This window comes from Homalodisca vitripennis, chromosome 2 (genome assembly GCF_021130785.1).
Source record: "Homalodisca vitripennis isolate AUS2020 chromosome 2, UT_GWSS_2.1, whole genome shotgun sequence".
NCBI classification, from domain to species: Eukaryota; Metazoa; Arthropoda; class Insecta; order Hemiptera; family Cicadellidae; genus Homalodisca; species Homalodisca vitripennis.
In genome coordinates, this window is record NC_060208.1 from 134,443,117 (window position 1) to 134,464,101 (window position 20,985).

At 30.4% G+C, this 20,985-nt stretch overlaps 1 protein-coding gene across 1 annotated transcript in view; it reads left to right on the forward strand.

Annotated features, from left to right (window-relative positions):
* Positions 1–20,985, forward strand: part of LOC124354757 (hemicentin-2) — a 406,108-nt gene that overhangs the window by 168,265 nt on the left and 216,858 nt on the right. The window lies entirely within an intron of this gene.

Below are 20,985 nucleotides of genomic sequence, written 5' to 3' on the forward strand. Positions count from 1 at the left end.
AGTATTAAAAACGTTGTATGATGAGCGAAATTCATTGAAGGGGCAATATTATACACAATTTGTAATTTTAAATCTTCCTAAAAATTTGTCTTTACGTTTACATTCCTATTGCATAAAACAATTACGTTATTTATTATATTTATTTTTGTTAGAATAAACCAAGTTGCATAAACATTTTAGACTTAGTTTTTTGATAATGTTTACGTGATTTTTATTTAATGAACAAGATGTGTTGAATTTAGCTCCTTCAAACATAACGACAAAGTTCAAAGCATGACTATAAGCAATAGAATACATTATTATATGCTCGAAATATGACAGAAGGAGAACACAAGCGTCAGTTATTATCCCTTACAGGTAATGTACTGTAGAGAATATTCTCATATATTTATGATGCTTTCATTTGCTATAGTAACTTTAGTATATTCAATGTTTTCTCTATGTGATATTTGTCTTTATTTTTTATGTGCAGTACTCCTTCAAAAAATATAATATTCTCTTTCTATGTTACTAGGTACTTTGGATATTCGTTTATAAAAGGTTTTTGGTGACATCTAGCAATGGAATGTTTTCAAATGTACAAATTAAACAAAATATTTGTCAATATTAAATTTAATAAAAATAAGTTTATTCATCTTTATTTATATTTTTGTTATTACGAGTTCATGCTAATATATATTAGTACATCATTTTATGAATGTATATTTCATAGTACTGTAATTTCTAAATTGAACTATAATTTATTTTAATAATTACATTTACCTGTTCAAAACACGTTGCAACACTGCGTGTGCTATAATGCTCTACAACTATTGATTAAGGTCTCTTTATGGAGAGGTATCTTCAGCTTGCAAACGTTAAACCATAACTGTATAGTAATGTATCTTAAAATAAATATTAAATTTAAATCAGAAATTACTTTTATTTAAAATCTATAAATATAACTTAATTTTTTAGTGATATTTGAAACTAATTATAATAGAACGTTTTGCCCACATTTTTCTCGATATGTTGGCTATCGGGCACAAAATAATGCATCACATACTGTCCGTACATAAAGTAAGTGGGGAAGTATTTCACTCTATTTACCCTTATGTTTACTTGGATGATGGCAAACAGAACAGATTACAACTCGACTGTTTGTCATGTCTCCACGTTTGGGTGTAGGCCAATCGATTGACGGCCGGTTCACTAGTGCAGAAGTTTTGTTGTTGGACCACTTTATTTACAGACTACATAGCACATATCTTTGATATTCATAGTTTTGTTAAAAATAAAATTTTTGACCTAATATTCAAAATTATAAGGAACGCTGTATTATTCGTTTGAAAACGCAGACAAAAACGTGTAGGAAGTAACATTATTCAATGAAAAATAGAATAAAGAATATTTATGTAGTAAATTAGGACACAAATATTTTAAATGGGTTCCCAAGTAATGATTTTGTGGGGTCATAAGTTTTTAAGTTTTTATCACTATTCTTATATACTTATACGCGTGTTATCTGAGAAACCGATACATGGGTACAGTTTTACTGCTTCCTAATAACTCATACTTAAAGTAATATAAATACATAAGTACTATATTACATATAAAAGATTATATTAAATAGTATAATATATTTGTATACACTTCAAATGTGAAATAACGTGAACGTTAGATCCCTTAGTGGATATTACCACTGGAAAGTTAATTTATGCTACTTCATATGTTCAGGAAATTTTTATATATATTTTTATATGCTTTGTTTTGCGAACCTTTATTTATATTTTAAGCCTAGTATTAATAACAAAATTTCATACAATTCTCCTCTTGTGTCATAAACTAGTTAGGCAGTACTCAGATTTATCATGGATCATTATTATAAATATATATAGAATTTGTTATGTTTTGCCCTGTACTGTATGTATAACAATATTACGATTTATATGGTTAGTTTTCATTCCATATTCTCCCACACTCCGTTAAAATTATAAGTTTATAGCTTTACCACAATTCTTTGTCTTTCCCATTTTGGTTTCTATATCTAAGATATAAACTATTCCAATCTTAAAATCCATTATCAAATAGTTGAATGGTATGGAAAACGATTATTTTGAGCCCAGTATTGAGAAAATAAATAAATTATATAACAACCATACTAACCAAACACTACATATAATTTCTCTACACCTCACATATTTACATAAATAATAAGGAAATGTCATTATTATTTATCTTTATTTTAATTTTATTATTTTAATATCATGTATTATTTTATTAAATTTAAACAATATTGTTCCAATAATATCGAACTATTTCCAAACACATTCTCTTAATTTCAGCATATGTTACATATATTTGTTGCTGATAATCACAAATCTCGTTTCCTCGTTATAAATATTTAACAGATAAGATTTCATGTACTGAAAATACCTATTTATAACTTAAAAGAGAGACTTTTGTAAGCTGATTTAAATAATTTGAATAGTATAGTATCCAATGTTTCAAAAACGTATTATTCTTTAATATTTATTTAAAACTGTAGTCAAAAGATAACATAATATCAAGTAGAAAAATTAAGGTTGGATTTTAACTGATGACTATTAAATATAATAGTTAAAGGATCAGTCTTTATTTACGCATGCGATGATACAAAATTTCTAAGGGCTTTATTACAGGTTTTGAGCTTGTAATAGCACAACAAATTCTAAATAATTATATTTCCAACGATAATATTTGGGGTTACATTTTTATGCAGATTGAAAATATATGCAGACATATGCGTGGATTTACAGTACATTGTAATGTCATTGAGTACAGTATATTATTTCAATAAATTTAACTAATTTAACGAAAGGCTCTCTTTTAGATGGCAAATAGGTATTTCAGGACGTGAAATATTATTTGTTATATATTTATAACAAATAGGTAGTAAATTTTGCATTTTTATCCTACGCATGTATTTACCCTACTTTTGTTGTAATTAAATAATTCTAATTAAATCAAAGAAAACAGAAACATTTCATATTTTAATTTCTAAAAAAAACTATGGTTATTCCATTATCGAATTGGAATTGATATTTTTGGAATGAGTTGACTTACAGATGCAACTTATTCATTATTTGTAAACACACAAACAAACACGCATGCACACACACACACACACACACACACACACACACACACACGCGCGCGCGTTTTAGGATTTTATTTACACCTTGCGTGTGTATGTATGTATATATTTAAATAATAAATAAATAAATATATATATATATATATATATAATATTATTATTATGAACACAATAATATTATATAATTCATATATAGTTGTATATAATTATATATAATTACATAATTGTAAAGTACCACTTCTATATTTTAATAAAACTATTTTGGAAATGTATTTGTGTTTAAATATGAAGTTTATAAACGAATATTATAACTAAAAAAAAGAACATTAAGCACAGCCTCCTTAATCCCAGGTCGTTGGATTGCAAGGGATTTCAATGCTCACATTGAACATAATGCACCGTGGATTTGTTGCTTGGTAACTGATGAATTCCAGTAGAGGTATTCCCGCTATCGGTAACTACCGTGCACTGTGCGGCTTAAGTGAGATTTAGTGTTGATCGCTCTGATACGTTCGTACGAGTATACTTGCACCACTGTAACGCGTGTTCTGGTTCCTGGAACCTGGAGGTAGGTAAGACCACAATCCAGTTTACATTTCAGCTTATAGTATTAGCATAAGGAACTGTACTTCCCAGCATTATCAAAAGACATAGTACTCCAGAAATCAAATCTGCTCTTTATAAAATATTTATTTTGGTTATAAAAACTTTATGAAATAATGAAAATTGTAAAAACACTGATTTATACAAGTTTTCTATAAGAATGTGTATATTTGTATGTTAATAAGGATAGACAAACGTGTACATTATTATATTTAATTGCCACTCTAATGCGCAAAATTCTGTATAGTTAAATAAATATAAAAAAAACTAAATCTAGCTATAACTAATTGACTAAATAATCAAGCCCAGAAAAACAAGTAATGATCGATGAATAAATTCAGTACATCCGACCTCAGGGCTCCACCCCACTGTCCTTTTGTAGTGTTTGGTACACTCTCATAAGAAATGCAATGTAGGAAATATGTGTCAATAATAAAATTATAATATTATTATCTGTAAACTAGATTAAGGGTATTGGAATACGCAAAACAAGTCAGTATATAGATACATATTTGCACGGGGGTATCAACTGTTCTCTATATCACCACTCATTTCCCTGGATTTAGATTCCAAAGCTTGAGGAATCATAACTAAAACCAAAAGTAGTTCTTAACAATATTTTCAATAAACTATATTTTATTTATAACATCGGTGAGGACGGTGTAACTGATTTGCTGGTTTTTATTTGAAAATGTTTGTGATTATCCACATTATGTCTTTATGGTTCGAAAAGCCAGAAAACAATTGGAGATATATCAAATTCCAGTTATTTTACCGATTTATATCGTTTATATTATACTAGTGTATTCGAAATATAAACGAAAATAATATTTTCTTGCTGTTACTATCAAACACACCAGTGGCTAATTAAAAAAATGTGACTATTCTTTCTTTTATTTGTTTTAAAATTAAATTAAGCTTCATGATACCAACACGCCACGCACACCATATTGTGTTTACTTAACAATGTCAATGACGGAATATTTACAGTGAATAATGGAAAAAGCCAAATGGACTAGCAGTTGTATAATGAGCCATGCCTTTATACGATCATAATATTAAGAGCGTAAGAAACCTGTGGTCATTGGATATAGAACCACAAAGTAATACAACAGACACAAAGTAAAATTTTGTAAGAACCATTATCGAGGAAAATTACTCTGATTTGTGTCGTCCACTAAGTTCGCATATATTTTTCGTGGGATTTAAATAAATATTATATTACATACATTTTGTTTAGAAATGTTTGCTCCTGTTCTGTAAAATATGCTACACATACATGGTATTGAAATGTTGCAAATAATCTTAAATAAGGAGTGTATTAAATATATCTGCATCCGTTTCCGAATAATCGTATGACATCTTCATCACGTCATCTCGTACATCATACGTGCTTTCACTAACAAAGCTAATAAATTTCAAATTCTATAAAACTCCATGCAATGTTGCACGTGCATAAAATACTAGTATGGCCATCACTTTCATGAGTGTAGTGCATTTAGAAAAACATTAGTCAGTCTTATTTAGAAGCCTCAGTTAACAGCTAGTCCTAGTATATTTCCATAAACTATCTAAAACTATATGTGATAAAGGCATAATAATCAGTATAGCGCATACGTACTGAGTATATAACTTCATTTCATGTTTTAAGGTAACACATAACTAAAGATATATTTATCCAAATTTAAAGGAGTTTTAATATTTAATACTATATATTATTTTAAATAAATATATAGTACTTTATTCTCTTCTATAATAAGTGTATATTTGTAACGGCGTTATATAGTATTAAAACAAATTAAAATAATATTACATATACGTTTCGGGTATAATCAGCAAACAACACGTATATCTACACTCGCATTTAGTTGAAATTTAGGTGACGGAAAAATCCTCGATTTCTTGGCCAAACTTAACGATTTAAAGAATAAGAAAACAATACCACTTGTCACATAACCGGCTTTGTAGAGTATAGATCAAAAATTTGTAATCGATGTCTATTTTAATTTATGAATTACAGGTAGACAGACAAGACATCGGACAGAATTATGCAATTGTTACACTCCTCGGCAGGCAACGGATAAAGTCTCGCAATCTAGGTGATAGACTTGAGATCTCTACCAAATCTCAAAAATTATGGAACTGTTTGTGTCTATATACAATTAAAGTCTTGCAAAAATTAAAGGCTATAGATGACTTTTTACTATATTAATGTTTTGGCTTGATATCTCGTTTATTGACACGTAACATTTAAAAATGTTAAATGTATATACTCGTAGTAACTTAAAAAAAAACTATTATTTTCAGTCAATTTCTTTTTCTTTGTCATGGTTATCCGTATTTTGTAACACTCAACCAAATTCCTTCGGGTAAATGGTTGGAAGCGATGTTTTGATCGAGGCATGAACCTTCCGGCAAAATTTATAGGCTATATGACAGCTTATTTAAGAAGTTTCGTGTAAACAGACAGACAAACATTAGATTTTGATCCCCTTGAATAACAGGCTTAGCTAAATGTTAACCTATAAAGTAATATCCTTATACAATGTATCAAAGGGCATGATAAACGATATATTATTTGTTGGAGAGCTGCAATATTCAACACCATTGGCTACACATAATATGCTGAATCATTATTAAGATACAATAATGTTTCTCCTGTTCTCTGAAAGCCCTTTCCGTATAAAAGTCATGCCAGAATTAAAAACAACTATTCCTTATAATAATTGAAAATGTCAGTAAAACATTAAGATCCGGTAAAGTAAGTATATCGGGATAATAATCTCAGAATATAAACAAACAGGCAACGTTGAATGACAGAGTTTAGTTTTTTTTTTAATAACTAAGAAATTCTTCATGACGTAATATATCGCATTGAATAAAAAGAAATTTTAGGTTCAGGAAAGAATTAAAAACCGATTTTTAAGAAAGCATTCTTCTTTTATATTTTAAATTGTTTTTTATGACGTAACATGTTATGCAGCTACGTTTGCTAAAGTAAATGTAGCGCATATTTGTAATAATATATATATAATTATATGATTTTAAATTTGAACTGTATGCACTGCAGGATATTTGTTCACAAATACACAGCAAGATGTAAACAACAAACATGTTTGATAGGCCTGAGATTACGTGATAATCTGTGGTGGACAAACAGCCGCAAGCAAACAGCCGTGGTGAGCTTGTAAACTGTTATGTGCTGTTTGCTCGTATTTGATGTCGGACTTCAGGTAAATAAAACAGTTACAAATCTGCTATTCACCCTCATTACTTTAACCTTTATCGTTTAATACTGGGCAAAGCAATATAATTTTGTGTCTGCTAGAGTAATATAACAATTCAGGTTCAATTACAGACATTATGAAACATTGCAACGTAGCTAATCGATCAAAATATCCATTCATTTACAGTGTAGTCTATTCAGTTAAGCGTTAAGTGTTACGTCAATATTTTTAAAAAACTTATAATATTGACGGAGAGATATTAAAAACAGGAATTATGATGATCGATATAAGCATTTTACGATCAGTGTTTTAAGTATTAAAGGATCAGCATTTAAGTAAATAACTCTTATAATACACTTTGTATGGTATTAAAAAAATAAAAATTGATATCATGGTTATAGAAATACACATTTATTTTACTAAAACTCATGTAACGCGCAAATAAAGATATAAAACATTCTTTTAGTTGTAAAATAATTACTACAAATTTAAATTTCCAAAACTCTTAAAAGTATTTGAGCCGATGAAGCCGGTTGTTTTTTGTTTGCTTTTGTTGCATTTGTTATGCATCCTTTTCCTTCTCCCCGATTGTCGATGTCCAGATTTTTATATATGCTGTCTCAACTTCTAATAACTCTTCAGCGAACGACAGTCCGGAGAACTTTGATGTTGTTGAAACTATGAAGGTGATTGATTTCAGCAGATGAGAGGGAAAGGCAGACATTTTTTGGTCACCTTGTTGACATTGTAGACACAAGAAATCCTCACACAAGTTAGAGTTTCTTTTTTTTTAATGTAAAGATTTCAATATTTAATTCGTTATTGTCGTTCAAATGAACGATTGTGTTCGTTTATTGCCATTATCTTTATGTAGAGCATGCATTGTTGTCCGAAGCTCATTCACTTCAGCTGTCAAAGTTTAAATTCTCTCTTCCGATTCTTTATCAGAACCTATACACAATGCAAGATCATCGTTCCTCCTCCCCCTCTTCATGTTAAGAGCCTTCAAATTTTCAAGGAGTACCTTTCATAGCATTGAAATATCATCAGATCAGAACTTTATCGGTAATTATTGCATTAAAATCTGCTAGCATAGCCATTCCAAATAGAAGCAGAGTTATTTCACTGTCTCTACCGTACCTGTTCATTAAGATACTCATTGCACATCTTATTTTTATAGCATGTCTGCGACCGTGTCATGTAGGCCAAGCTCCAAGTTGTTTAGTTGAGATTGTAAAATGTTCTTCTTTTGGTACAATACTTTCCTAGTGACAACCGTAGTACATGAGGCTACACAGAGAATAACAGAAAGAGTAACAAGAAGAGATAGTGAGGAAAAATAAATCAACATTAGATTAACAAGCATTCGGGCAATAAAATATAAAAAAAATATTGACAAAAACAATGAGTTAAAACTACAAGAATTACATAATAAATTAAAAACTTGTTATCATTCAGAAAGATTTTCTTTTTCAGTGTTGAGTAAAACTTTCTTTCGTTTTCCGAGACAGCAAAGTGCAGCGCAGTTGCGTCTATTAGTTATCGGCACTAGCCAGACGCTCGGAGATTATCCACAGCCAGCGGCAAGGCAACAGCGATAGTGGCTGCAGGGAAGATTTGGGTCGAGTGAAGAAGTTATTACAGAAACAAACACCTATTTTGAGAGCATTGAGAAAACCTATTATTTGGAGGGAATAAAACATTTGAAAAACACTAAATTAAATTTATAGAACTAAAAGTAGATTATATTAAAAAATAATTATTTGTTTAAAGGTTATTTTTGACGATGGAAGGATTGTGAAGGAAACAGGATTTTTCGGACATTTGCCATCGTTCAGTGAAACAAGATGTGATTTGCCTAAGGATGGCAACGTGAATACGGATGCAAATAATAATAAAAATGTAATCAACCTCTCTTCATAAATCCTGAATGAAGCGGAAATATCAGTCTTATCAAAGGGTTTAAACTTTTCTGTGGCACAAAAATCGGTTAAAGGCGCTGGATTTCGTAACTGGAATCGAGTCGGCTGTTTCACAGTTACCTGAGGAACAGGGTGACCGGTTTCGTTGTGAGGCCAGTCTTTTACTCAGAAAAAAATTCCTCCCACAAAACACCAATTTGACAATAGAGGAGAAAAAGGCCAGGTCGATCCTTGGGAAAGACGACACGGTCAAAATCTTACCTGCCGACAAAGGCAACGCTACTGTGGTACTTGACTCAGTAGCGTATAAAGAAAAGATTGCGGAAACTTTAAATACTGGCAAATATACAGTTTTAAATAAAGACCCGACTGATTCATTTGAACGCAAAGTAGCAAACACCTTAAGAAAACATAAAGAATTTTTTTTCAGATAAATTTAGATCTAAATTAACTCCTCACCACTCAAAAAATCCCCCATATGTATGGCCTTCCCAAAAATCCACAAACCTACCATCCCTCTTCGGCCCATCATTAGTTCTCGTGATTCACCTTGCAGGGAATTGTCTAAAGTCCTCTTGGACATCTTAACGCCATTGGTAGGAAAAAACTGACTCTTTCATCAAAAATTCCAGGGATTTCGTAGAGAAGTCAAAATCCCTAAAGTTGACTGAAACTGACAAACTGGTAAGTTTTGATGTCGAAAGTCTATTTACAAATGTACCAGTTCCAGAAACTCTCGGAATTATTAAATCACGTCTCAAAGAAGACCAAACATTAAAGGATAGAACTAAACTTCCCGTGCCAGTAATTATGGAACTGTTAGAAACTATGCACTCAATCAATGCAATTATTTTGAGTTAGAGGGTAAAATTTACCGTCAAGATGAGGGGGATGGCAATGGGTTCTCCACTGTCTCCTATTTTCGCCAATATCTTTATGGAGGAATTCGAGCGAAAAGCTTTGGCTTCAGCTCAGTTCAAACCGAAGATTTGGTGGAGGTATGTGGATGATACCTTTGTTATTTTTTCTCATGGAGGACATTGAATTAAATAATTTTTTGAATCACATTAATAGTATTTCTCCTTCCATCCGCCTCACAATGGAAGTGGAAGTCCAAAACAAGCTTCCCTTTTTGGATGTGTGTGTATTAAGAGATAGGGATGTCCTTAAGACAAACTGTTTTTCGAAAGATAACACACACAGGAAAATATTTAAATTATCAATCCAACCATCAAAAATCTGTCAAAGAAGGAGTAAGCCTACTCGTTGTTTGATAGAGCAAAGAGCTTGTGCTCAGATAAAGATGGACTAAAAGAAGAATTTAAGAAAATTGAATCGGATCTCAGAAGCAATGGATACCCTCAATTAGTAATTAATAAGTGCAAACGAACCAGAAGAATCATTCCTGAGTCAGAAAAACAGATTTGTGATAAATTTGCGTTTATGTCAATCCCTTATGTGCCGGGATTATCAGAGAAAATTAGAAGAGTAGGTAGAAAGTACAACATTAGAACCGCGTTTAAAAAACACACAACACTCTTAGACAAAGTCTCGAAAAAAGAAAACCAAAAAATTGGCACACAGGATTCCAAAAAAACTGTGTTTACAGTTATAAAATGTAGCTGCAATAGGGAATACATAGGCGAGACAAAAAGGACCACTAAAAGTAAGGATAAAAGAACACAAAGAAAACACGAGAAAGGGTTTCACAGAAAAGTCAAAAATTGCACACCATTGTTGGTCCGAAGACCATCATATGAATTGGGATGAAGCCCACATAATACATCGGGGAACCACATTTCTTCAAAAGGAAATTAATTGAGGCCAACATACATTAAATTGGCAGACCAACCAATCAGTCAACCATCAGTCGAGATTAGGCCGCTTTGGTTGCCAATTCTAAAAAATGAACTAAAGAGAAAACCAAAAGTATCAAACGGATCGGATATTTGTAATAAACCAATGCGGAGTCACAATATGGTTTTAAGAAGTTCATCTCGCATGAACCAATAATAACGAAAGGGGCCCATTCCTGTTCCCCTTCCCTTGTATTTCCGCCATCTTGTTTTAGCCAGCCGTCACGATTGCCATTGGCTAGTCCCTTCTGGTCAGACGTAGGTGGTCAGTAGACGAGTGAAGACGCATTGTGACCTGTATTCCGTAGTTTACTTTTAATGATTAGTGTTTTGTATAGTTTTGTATTAAGTGCATGTCTTTAGTGTTAGTGAAGTTGACAACAACATGTAGGTTGTGATTCCTGACTTAGGCGTGCCACAACGCTTTTAGTAAGATTTGTTTATTTTAACTTAGTTTGTAATTATGTATTAGGTTAGTTCTTTACCTGAAGAAGAGATCAGATTGCAGATCTCGAAACGTAGTTGTTACTGTTTTCTTGTTTCACTGAACGATGGCAAATGTCCGGAAAAATCCTGTTTCCTTTAAAAAAATAAAATGTGTACTTGCCAGAAGAATTTATAAGTCACGGACTTATCAAACCAACCTCATATATTATTAACAACTCTTGTTAGAGAGAACATGCCCTGATGAAATTCATATAATTACCTGATCACCTTTACAGCCTATCATTACTTAGTAGGCTGCCACAATTTCTATTTTGTTTTCTATTGGATGATGTGTTCCAAAGTTCTTTCCACTGTAGCGTTTGTATTGGCTCTATGTCAATAACAAAATTGCATATATACTAGACCATAACTTTTGCACTGTACTTCAAGGAAGCCTGTTGCGACATGTGGTGTGGTGCACTCCTCCTACTGTTTAAGTTTTCCAAAGTTCTATGTAGTAGCCTAGATCTTAGATCCAATCTAGTAATGTACTTTGTTATTACATTGGAAATAACAGAAAGTACCAATTAAAACAACTAAATAACATAGGTTTTAGCGCATTTTACGTCATAAAAATGAGTTAATTTAATGAAAAATATACAGAGGTCAAAATTTAAAAGGCCCGGTACATCTCTTTTCAAACATCATTTGATTTATTTTTTATATAGCAGATGTTATGTATAACTAGTCGCAAGGCAACGATTGTAAAGATATTATTTTATAGAGACATTTTTTAATTTGAGAAAGAATTAAATAGAGTATTTTATTTTAAACCCTATGAGGAAGCCATGCATAAAAACGGCTAAACATAACTGGTGAGAGATTAACAAGCTCTACAAGCACTTTGAAGGTTAGTTCAATACAAAAACTTACAGTTTAGTAATTATATAATTTTGTAATGTAGGCAATTTATTTTATGAGACATGTTACAAACATTACACTTGATAAATAGTAATTTGATCTTAGGTGTTAAGTTTTATTTTTATACTGTTTAAATTTTTACCTATATATAGAGGAGAATTTTAGCAGAAAGTCACGAGCAATTGTTGTCGGAAATATAGCACAACTAGTGTACGTTGGCATATAATCAGTGGGATGTCTAAAGGAGAGATTAGCGGATCTAAGGATAGCTACAACAGTTATGAAGAATTACAGGTATTTACGACATAGCTTTGGCAATATAAGTTTCCTTATTGAATTTGAAAATTCAGTGAATATTGCATTAATGGGAACTAAATATTTTATTCGATTCATAATTACCAAACATTAAAATTTAAACATCTCAGCTAGGGTTTCAATTTGTTGACGAAATATGGTCTCCACAGCTATCTGGGAGTGCCGATAGCCGAGCGGTCTAAGACGTTGGACTTCGAGTCTGAGTTAGAGATAGTGAAGGTTCGAATCCTGTCTGTGACCTTGCACTTTTTATCAGTACCATCGACCTTGTACTGTATCGACTCTCCCTCTTATTCTGCTTGATAAGATCCTCGCACAGGCCAGTGGCCCATGAGGACGGGCAGAGTAAGGATTATAAGGGGATCGACTTCTCCTTTCAAAAAAAAATAAATAAATAAAATAAGCTGAATTACTTAAAGAATTTAGTTGTGTAAGAAAATTTTTTTCGGTGGTAACCAATAAAGTAACACATACAACATATTGTTTAGAAAGGTAGAAAATAAAAAGCATTGTGAATGCAACTGCCTATTTCCTTTCCTCTCCCAAATATCAACATCCAAGTTTTTATATCTAGGGTCAACTGAGAATTCAGGTTACACTGATGATATTCCCCGCATAATATTCCCTCATATGCCATTTTATGAGCATTACGTGTTGAGTAAAACATGTAATTATATTTATTTAATTATATATTATTTTTAACACTACAGCCATTTAAATTATATTTCTGTTTCTTTCGTGTTGTAAAAGTTCGATCTTTTTCAATATCACTTTGATCTTCAATCATCTTATTTTTGTGATTTTGTTAAGTTGTTTTTTACATATATAATATAATATCTTAAGGTTGCGTCAAAAGAAGATGACAGTATCTAGTTTTTGAACCATAGCGTGTCAGACGTTATTATTTTATATAATAAAAGGTATTTCGTGTTTCTTTTAAATCATTAGTGGTCAGATTGTCTCTGGGCTTTTGCGAAAAATATTGATATTATTGAGTATATCTTTTTGCCATTACGTGCATAATAATGATTATGTAAAAATATTTGGTTAAGTAATAAATAGTGTTCTTAATTTCTAGTAAATTTCTTGATTAAAACGACCGGAGAATATTAATACTTGCTCAATGAAAAAAGTGTTTTAAATAAATGATATTGGTTATATACAGCAAGATGTTAAATATATACGGCAACAGAATATAGGATAAACAGCACTGGCACGATTTTGGCCCTATTAAGAGGCTATAGAAAACAGAGTTAAGTAAGAATATTATTTTAAAACATGGATTTAAAGTGGTTTTATTTTCAATTTTAAATAGTAATTATAACTTAGAAGAACTTACTTTATTAAAAATCATTCCCCCTATAAACGGGTTTAGTAATTGAAATTTTAACTATAAATTTAATCCAATAATTTAATTGATACATATTGGTATAGTTGTTAGTAGTTTATATATAACTCCGTTTAAAAATAAAATTGATTAAAGATTCTTTATTTTGGGACCTATTACTTAAGCCTCATACAAATACACCTATCTACTCATCACGTTTTAATATTATAGCCCATATCATAGCCAATATCTAGCTGCATGTGTTACTGCGTCATTTGTTAAAATGTCATACGGTTGTTTTCAGTTTCTTCACAAATTGATGTATTGAAACTTTTTTGTTGACATCGTGATTACTCATAAGACAAATTTACAAATATTCGTTAAAGTTTAGCTAAAACCATAGAGTGACATTGCAACATTATCAACCTCATTGTTACATATATAAAATTAAAATTTATTCAAACCCTTAAATTCACTTAATGTTTGAGCTAACGTTCGGTTAGTGAGAGACAAAAATAAAATCAATCCACCTTAGTTAATGCTCCGCTAACAATCACCCTGTTTTTATATTCTTAATCGGGTTTTCAATATATTGCAATAGTAGGATTTCAGAAATTTTCCATTGTTATGAGTTGTAAACAGTAAAACACTGCACTGGATTGAAAGTAACCGCCGGCCTCAGATGTAAGAAACTAATTTATTGAGAAATTAAAAAATTGCTGCTATGGTTATATAAATATATTCTCAAACATATAAATATATTGTTAGACCTCTGTTAGCATAAAGTCTAAACTAGAGAGAATGAACCCAAGTTATTTTTTGTTTCAATTTTGTTTTTGAAGTTTGGATTGTGAAGGAAACAGAATTTTTATTCCGGCCATTGTAACATCTGAAGCAATGAAGGTGGAAAACTGGCAAGGAAATATATTTCATCATTCCTTTGGTATCAGGGAGCGTCATCTAAAAACAGAGAGAACAGGAAGAAGAGGGATGGTATAGGAAGGGGATAAAGGGCAACCGCAGCCATCCTTGTGCTGGCTCATGGTTCATGGTGTTTGTACCAATTTCTTAATTTTAGGTTAGTCTAATTGTCAATACCTCTTTAGGTTTGATCTCTATTCTGGCTCTCAATACGTAGGTCTACAAAATGACGTTTGTATCATTCAGTGTCAGTATATTGCTGCACTATTATTTGTTTATTATGTACTTTATAGTTTTTCACCCAAATAAGAATGTAGATTTAATCCTTAAAACTGTAGTGTTATAATTTTTTACATATTACGATTGAAAATGTACTGGAATGTTAAAACTCTTTTAAGGTATCATGGCCAATAACAGTTAAAATGAGAATCTGCCAGTACCCAGTCCATAATAAACATTTACTCTATAACAGTTACTTGTATTATTAACTAAACTAGCTAAAAATTGTTAGATAATACATAAAAAATTCTAATGTAGTTATTTTGCACTAGTACTAAATAAAAGGTGAGATTGCAGTAAATTAGGATTAGTCTTAAATCGAACATTATTGGTAAGAGAATCTCAGCAATGCCAGTAGATAATACAATATATCTAAGGAAGCCTTTTGTATCTTGCATGCAAAATTTAAAAGCTTATATTCGAATTTTTTGTTTGTTTTACGAAATGAAATATAATTTATAATACATTTAATAAATATGATAAATTGTAACATATAAAATGTTGCAACCACATAGCTATAACCATTATTGTTACGAGCAAAAGAAGAATAAGGTGTACACACACACACACATACAATAAATAGATAAATATATATATCTGTATATATTATGCACATGCCCCCCTGTCTTAAAATACACGTTTTAAACTTAACCGGGTAGATAATATATATATATATATATAATATTATATAATTTTATTAATTTAAGCATTACGGCACTAAACACTTTTTTATTTGCTTTTAACAATTAGGTAATTTTATAGAAATAATAATAATTTTAAATGCAATATTAAACAATTATATTTTTATCAAATTCAAACTTGTTACGTGTTACTTTCTTACGTAAAAGTTTGGCCATACAAAACAAATACTCCATATTTTAATTTCTAATCTTACACAGAATCTTTACGCGAAATGCAAAAAAATACAACTATTAGTTCTGCTGCATCTATTGTAATCTGATTAGTCAGCTTACAGATTGTAACAGAATACGTAACAAGAAAATTTAACAGTAACAAGATGCTTTAAATCGTGGATAAAAGGGTTGTGGACGAGCGTGTGTTTGACCAATCAATACTAGCGCTATTTACCCAGCCACAGCCGCTGACCCTCGTAAAGCAAGCGTGTGTACACTTTGAAGGAAATATGCAGAGGTTTGGAAACATAACTCTATAAGGGGATTATGTTACTCTAGCTTAAGTTTACCTATTTATAGCAGGTTTCCATTATTTAACACTATGTTCTGTAACTTACAAGTCTATTTTGTTGTTTACCCACTGCTGTTTAAAATGTATGGTAAAATATAAGATTTGTTATATTTTACAATCTGATTTGGTAAAGCAATTATGAAGGTGCTCTCGAGTTACAATAAAAAATATGTTATTAAAATTAAAATTATAACGTTAGGCTATATAAGATCAAATATGTACAATTTCGTCTTGTGTTTTAAAACTTACTAAATTACATTTATTCTGGTGTTAAATTATAACTTCAAACATTTCCTGTTATAGTATTATGATATAAGTTAGAGTCATGAATAAAAATTGAGTTATTTTTAAGTTATTATAATATATACATAGTTTACGTTTTACGCTAGCTTGTATGAATGACCTAACATGCTTAATATGTGGCTTAAATTACAGAATTTCTTGGGGATTAAAAAGGGAAATCAGAGGTGGCCAATATAGTATAAAATTTTATAAAATCTTTTTCTAGGTATTTCATCAAGGTGATTTTACAAAAATCGTATAGCAAATACAAAAAGATTTTTAATTTATTTTTTTTACGAAAAGCACATCAAACTCTCATATCCCCCAATAGTCTCTAATATGTATAAACAATATTGTATTGAAATTTAGGTAGTGTTTTAGTTCGGATTCGAAAGATATATAGTTTTTTAGACACGTAACTTATATAACTGGCAAAAATTTACACTCATATGTCGTAACTAATACATGTAGTATTTAGGTTTCAAAATAGTATGTTGTTAATTTTGGAATTAATGTACTAGTATACTACAAGCTTTATATAACTAGCATATTTCAGATTTACTTACTATTATTAGTCTCTTTTATCATATATATGTAATATTAAAATTTTATCCTAATAGCGAGACGGCACTGAAAAAAATATACATACAAGCACATTCTTTTTACAAGATAAGATTCTTTGTATAGAAAATTCAGCATGTGGCAAATAATTAGGTTATATGAACTTTTACAAAATATAATATAAATCTATGTGTATTGTAATAATAATATTAATAACTATCAGTCTAAAGACACAGGGTAGTACAGTTTTAGAAGATAATAGTTATAATAAAAAACTATGAGATTATGAATGAATGATTATCACTATAAGAGTAGCACAACTGATGATATTTAGTTAGACGTACATATCATGAGCATTTTCATATAAATAAATGCATTACACACGATTTAATACTAAGCAAACAGTAAATATTCCATATAATTATGGGGTTTATAATTAGTAACATAAATAATATATATATATATATATATATATATATATATATATATATATATATATTCACTTCGGGTGTATAAAAGCAGAATTGCCCTATTATATCAATTATGTCAAAAAATCGGTACCAAAGAGTTTGTCACTTAAAAAATTTCTAAATAAAAAATATAAAAAAAAAGTTCAAAAATTCCTGTTCATTTATTTATGTCAATTTTTATTTATTTACTTTTGGAAATGTTGTTGCTGTGTTGTTATTTTTTATTATACCTTATTATACCTTTTTGAAAACGGCAAAGCCGATATGTATATATAATATAACATATAGTTACCATCAATATACAGGCGATTCATATCTTGTGTGTCTCAGTTTGCTTTGTACAAGTCATCTGTTGTTGAACTTTCCTACAGCGGCCACGGTTGCATCTTTTTACATGACTTCTCTACTGATGGAATTGTAACATATTACACCCAATTTTTTTCACCCAGAGGTCTGTTCTAGTTTCAACAATCAGTGTTTATCGCTAAATCACCTTTTTATATTTTATTTATGTTTAAACATTTAAATTTGTATACATTATTTCTTTCCTTTCTTTTATTTTCTTCGATCATGAGAATCCAAACTCCAAACCGAAAATACTCCGAATATCGTTTTATATAAATATTACATATTTCCGGTTCATCACATGAACTTAAATAACTCATAAATGTAAGAGCATATGAAAGCATAAAATATTATTGATGGCCCGTTGATATTTAGGAATCAATTGCATGTAGATTTATGGTAGTTTTGTTCTGCATAGTATATAATGTAATATAATAAAATAAAAACCTATAACAAGATTGTATCGCTTTTAATTCTCTATTATATGTCACAATTTATATAACTCATATCATGCCAAATGATTCAACTCATCAAAATACTTTGGCAAACATTACTCTATGGCAATCATTTTTCCAGAATACCAATTGAAATTTTATTGTTTGTGGAACATTACTTGTTTAAGTCACGCTATTTCCACATTATTGTATAACAGGTAAGGTTTGTGTTAGAGCGAATGTTGATAAAAACAGTTATTATTAATAGTTCACTTGTGGACAAGTAGTTATTAGTTTATTATGCTGACAGATAATTACAAGTACGGGAGTAGATAGCCCAATAATGATAGTTTTGCCATTTTATTATACACAAATGTGACTGGTATATACATCCATGTGTTTTAGTCTGACTTTTTCTTTGCACAAACGAGTTCATCCAATTTAATTATCTTATAGTAATCACAAATTTGCACTTAAATTATAAAAATCATCCGTTTACATTAATTTGTTTAAATCATCTGTCTAAATGTTTTATGGTGTTTATCTCAAATTGCAACTATAATAAAATTCATTGGTATAATATAATGGAAAACGACAGTTTAATGTAGGCTTACTTAGTATAAAAACGCTTACATTAAATATGTAAGTATATAAAAACTCTAGTGTGTTAATTTTGTTTTATTAATGAATATAGACTATACATGTTTATTGATTTGATCGAGATGTTGATTGAACATAGAAGGATAGGGCACTGCAAAAAATAACTTAAATGTACAATATTACAACAACTAGAGACATTTCGTAAATTGTGACAGACATTTGAGTATCGTTGAATATTATAGATAACCAAGGTAATAGACAGTAGACAGTAGACAAACGCTTTATTTAAAGAAACTTTACAATACTTTTAAACATACGCAAACCTATACGGGATGTTATAGATATAAAGCTGATTACTCTCATATTTAAGCTAGTTCCCAACTTTGAGAAAGTAATTTAAAATATTTAGACAAATACTAATTTGTAAAGCAATATAAGCAATAAAATGTAGAATACAGATTATGTAGTTTAGTTGTTGATAATGATACAAATTATCTTAGTCTATCTAAAATACAATTTTCTAAAAGAGAGGGATCTGTTTCATCGAGCCACGACTCTAAAACCCACTTCGTCTATAATGGACATTATCATGAGAATCCCGGAAGGAAAGATATCCATTAATATTTATACTCAGTGACATGAAACGAAGATTATAACTACTACAGTAGTATGACGTATGACACTTTAAACGTGTTAATATATGTAGGATACTTAATATTTTTATGGAAAATATTAATGAATCCCATAATCGATACACTACTACTCCTGGTTGCAACAGGACGATGTAAACTTTGACAGTTTGACCACTTTGAAAAAGTGAGATATACAACGCTCAGAATAAAGCGTATAAAGCCAACGTGTATCATTTATCTGTCACTCAATAGTGGGTTTTATAGAAATTAAAAAATTAAAATAAATATTCCGTATAAAACGAACATATTAATATGTTATAAAAGTAAAACTTTATAACGGAGTATCAAAAGACCCAACAGAATGTGTAAAGAGAACGAATAAATTATCGCAATAACGATAACGGACAGAGTGACAAACGTTAGGAGTCTTCAAAGATCAAGGATAATCTATATACTCCAAAAATAAATTTCAAGTATTTGTGAGTTTCCTATGAAGTTATACAGCAAAGAGAGACAATTATACATAGGGGACTGTCCCTTTACAATTTGACCCACAAACAAGGCCACTAAGTGTAAACTATATACCAAGTTGCTAGGACGTTTTTGTCAAGTGTTTTCTGAATTAATGCTATCATCCTTGGACAAAAAAAATTCCTATGTTCTAATTTTCAGTTTCTGGGACATTCCTATCAAGATTTATTGTGGAGACAAACGGAAGGACGGGTGTATATAGGAAAAGACGCACATTTTACAGTTAGATGTAATGAAGAACGTAAATGAACTGCTGTCATGGATTACTATAACATGAAATGTGGTACAGGCTTTTATGGAATGTCGGTTTGTCGCGTGTCCAGACATTACGTGTCACAGGGACTCACGAGACTCGCCAATCTCTTAACGGCGTGTAATGAGCACTGCCACTGTACAATTATATGACACCTACAGCACTCCGTGGCGACCATTGCGTTAATATTAATGTGCCAATAGCTGCTGTTACGTTCTGGCTATCAGATCGGGAATGAAACACGTTCCTTGCAAATTGTGGTAGCATTGAAATCACGTCATGTCGAATTGTAAATTTGTATTGGCTGGTAATTACTGGCATGAAAAAACATGTAGGGTGAGATATGACCATAATATTTCTACACCTTATATATGCTTCAATATTCAGTTAAGACAAAAATAATAAACTTTCTTTTAGATATTTTTGATTATTCTGCCCATAACTATTCCAATAAATTCCGCCCCTGAAATATTATCAAAGTCTTCCGCAAAGTTTTATTCTACTAAAATTCGAAAAGAATCATAATAATAAATTGGAGGTACCTATTTTATGATTATCCATTATTCTTTAGAAATTATGAATGCAGGGACATAAATGATTTAAAAACTTTATTTCAACCGCCTTAAACATTGTATTTGTATTTAATTCTAACATTAAATCATGATGTAATACATTAAAAAAATCTACTCATAATAGATATAAGTTATTTGTAAATTACCTCTTTGGATCCTTTAATGACTGGCTTTAATGACTTTAATC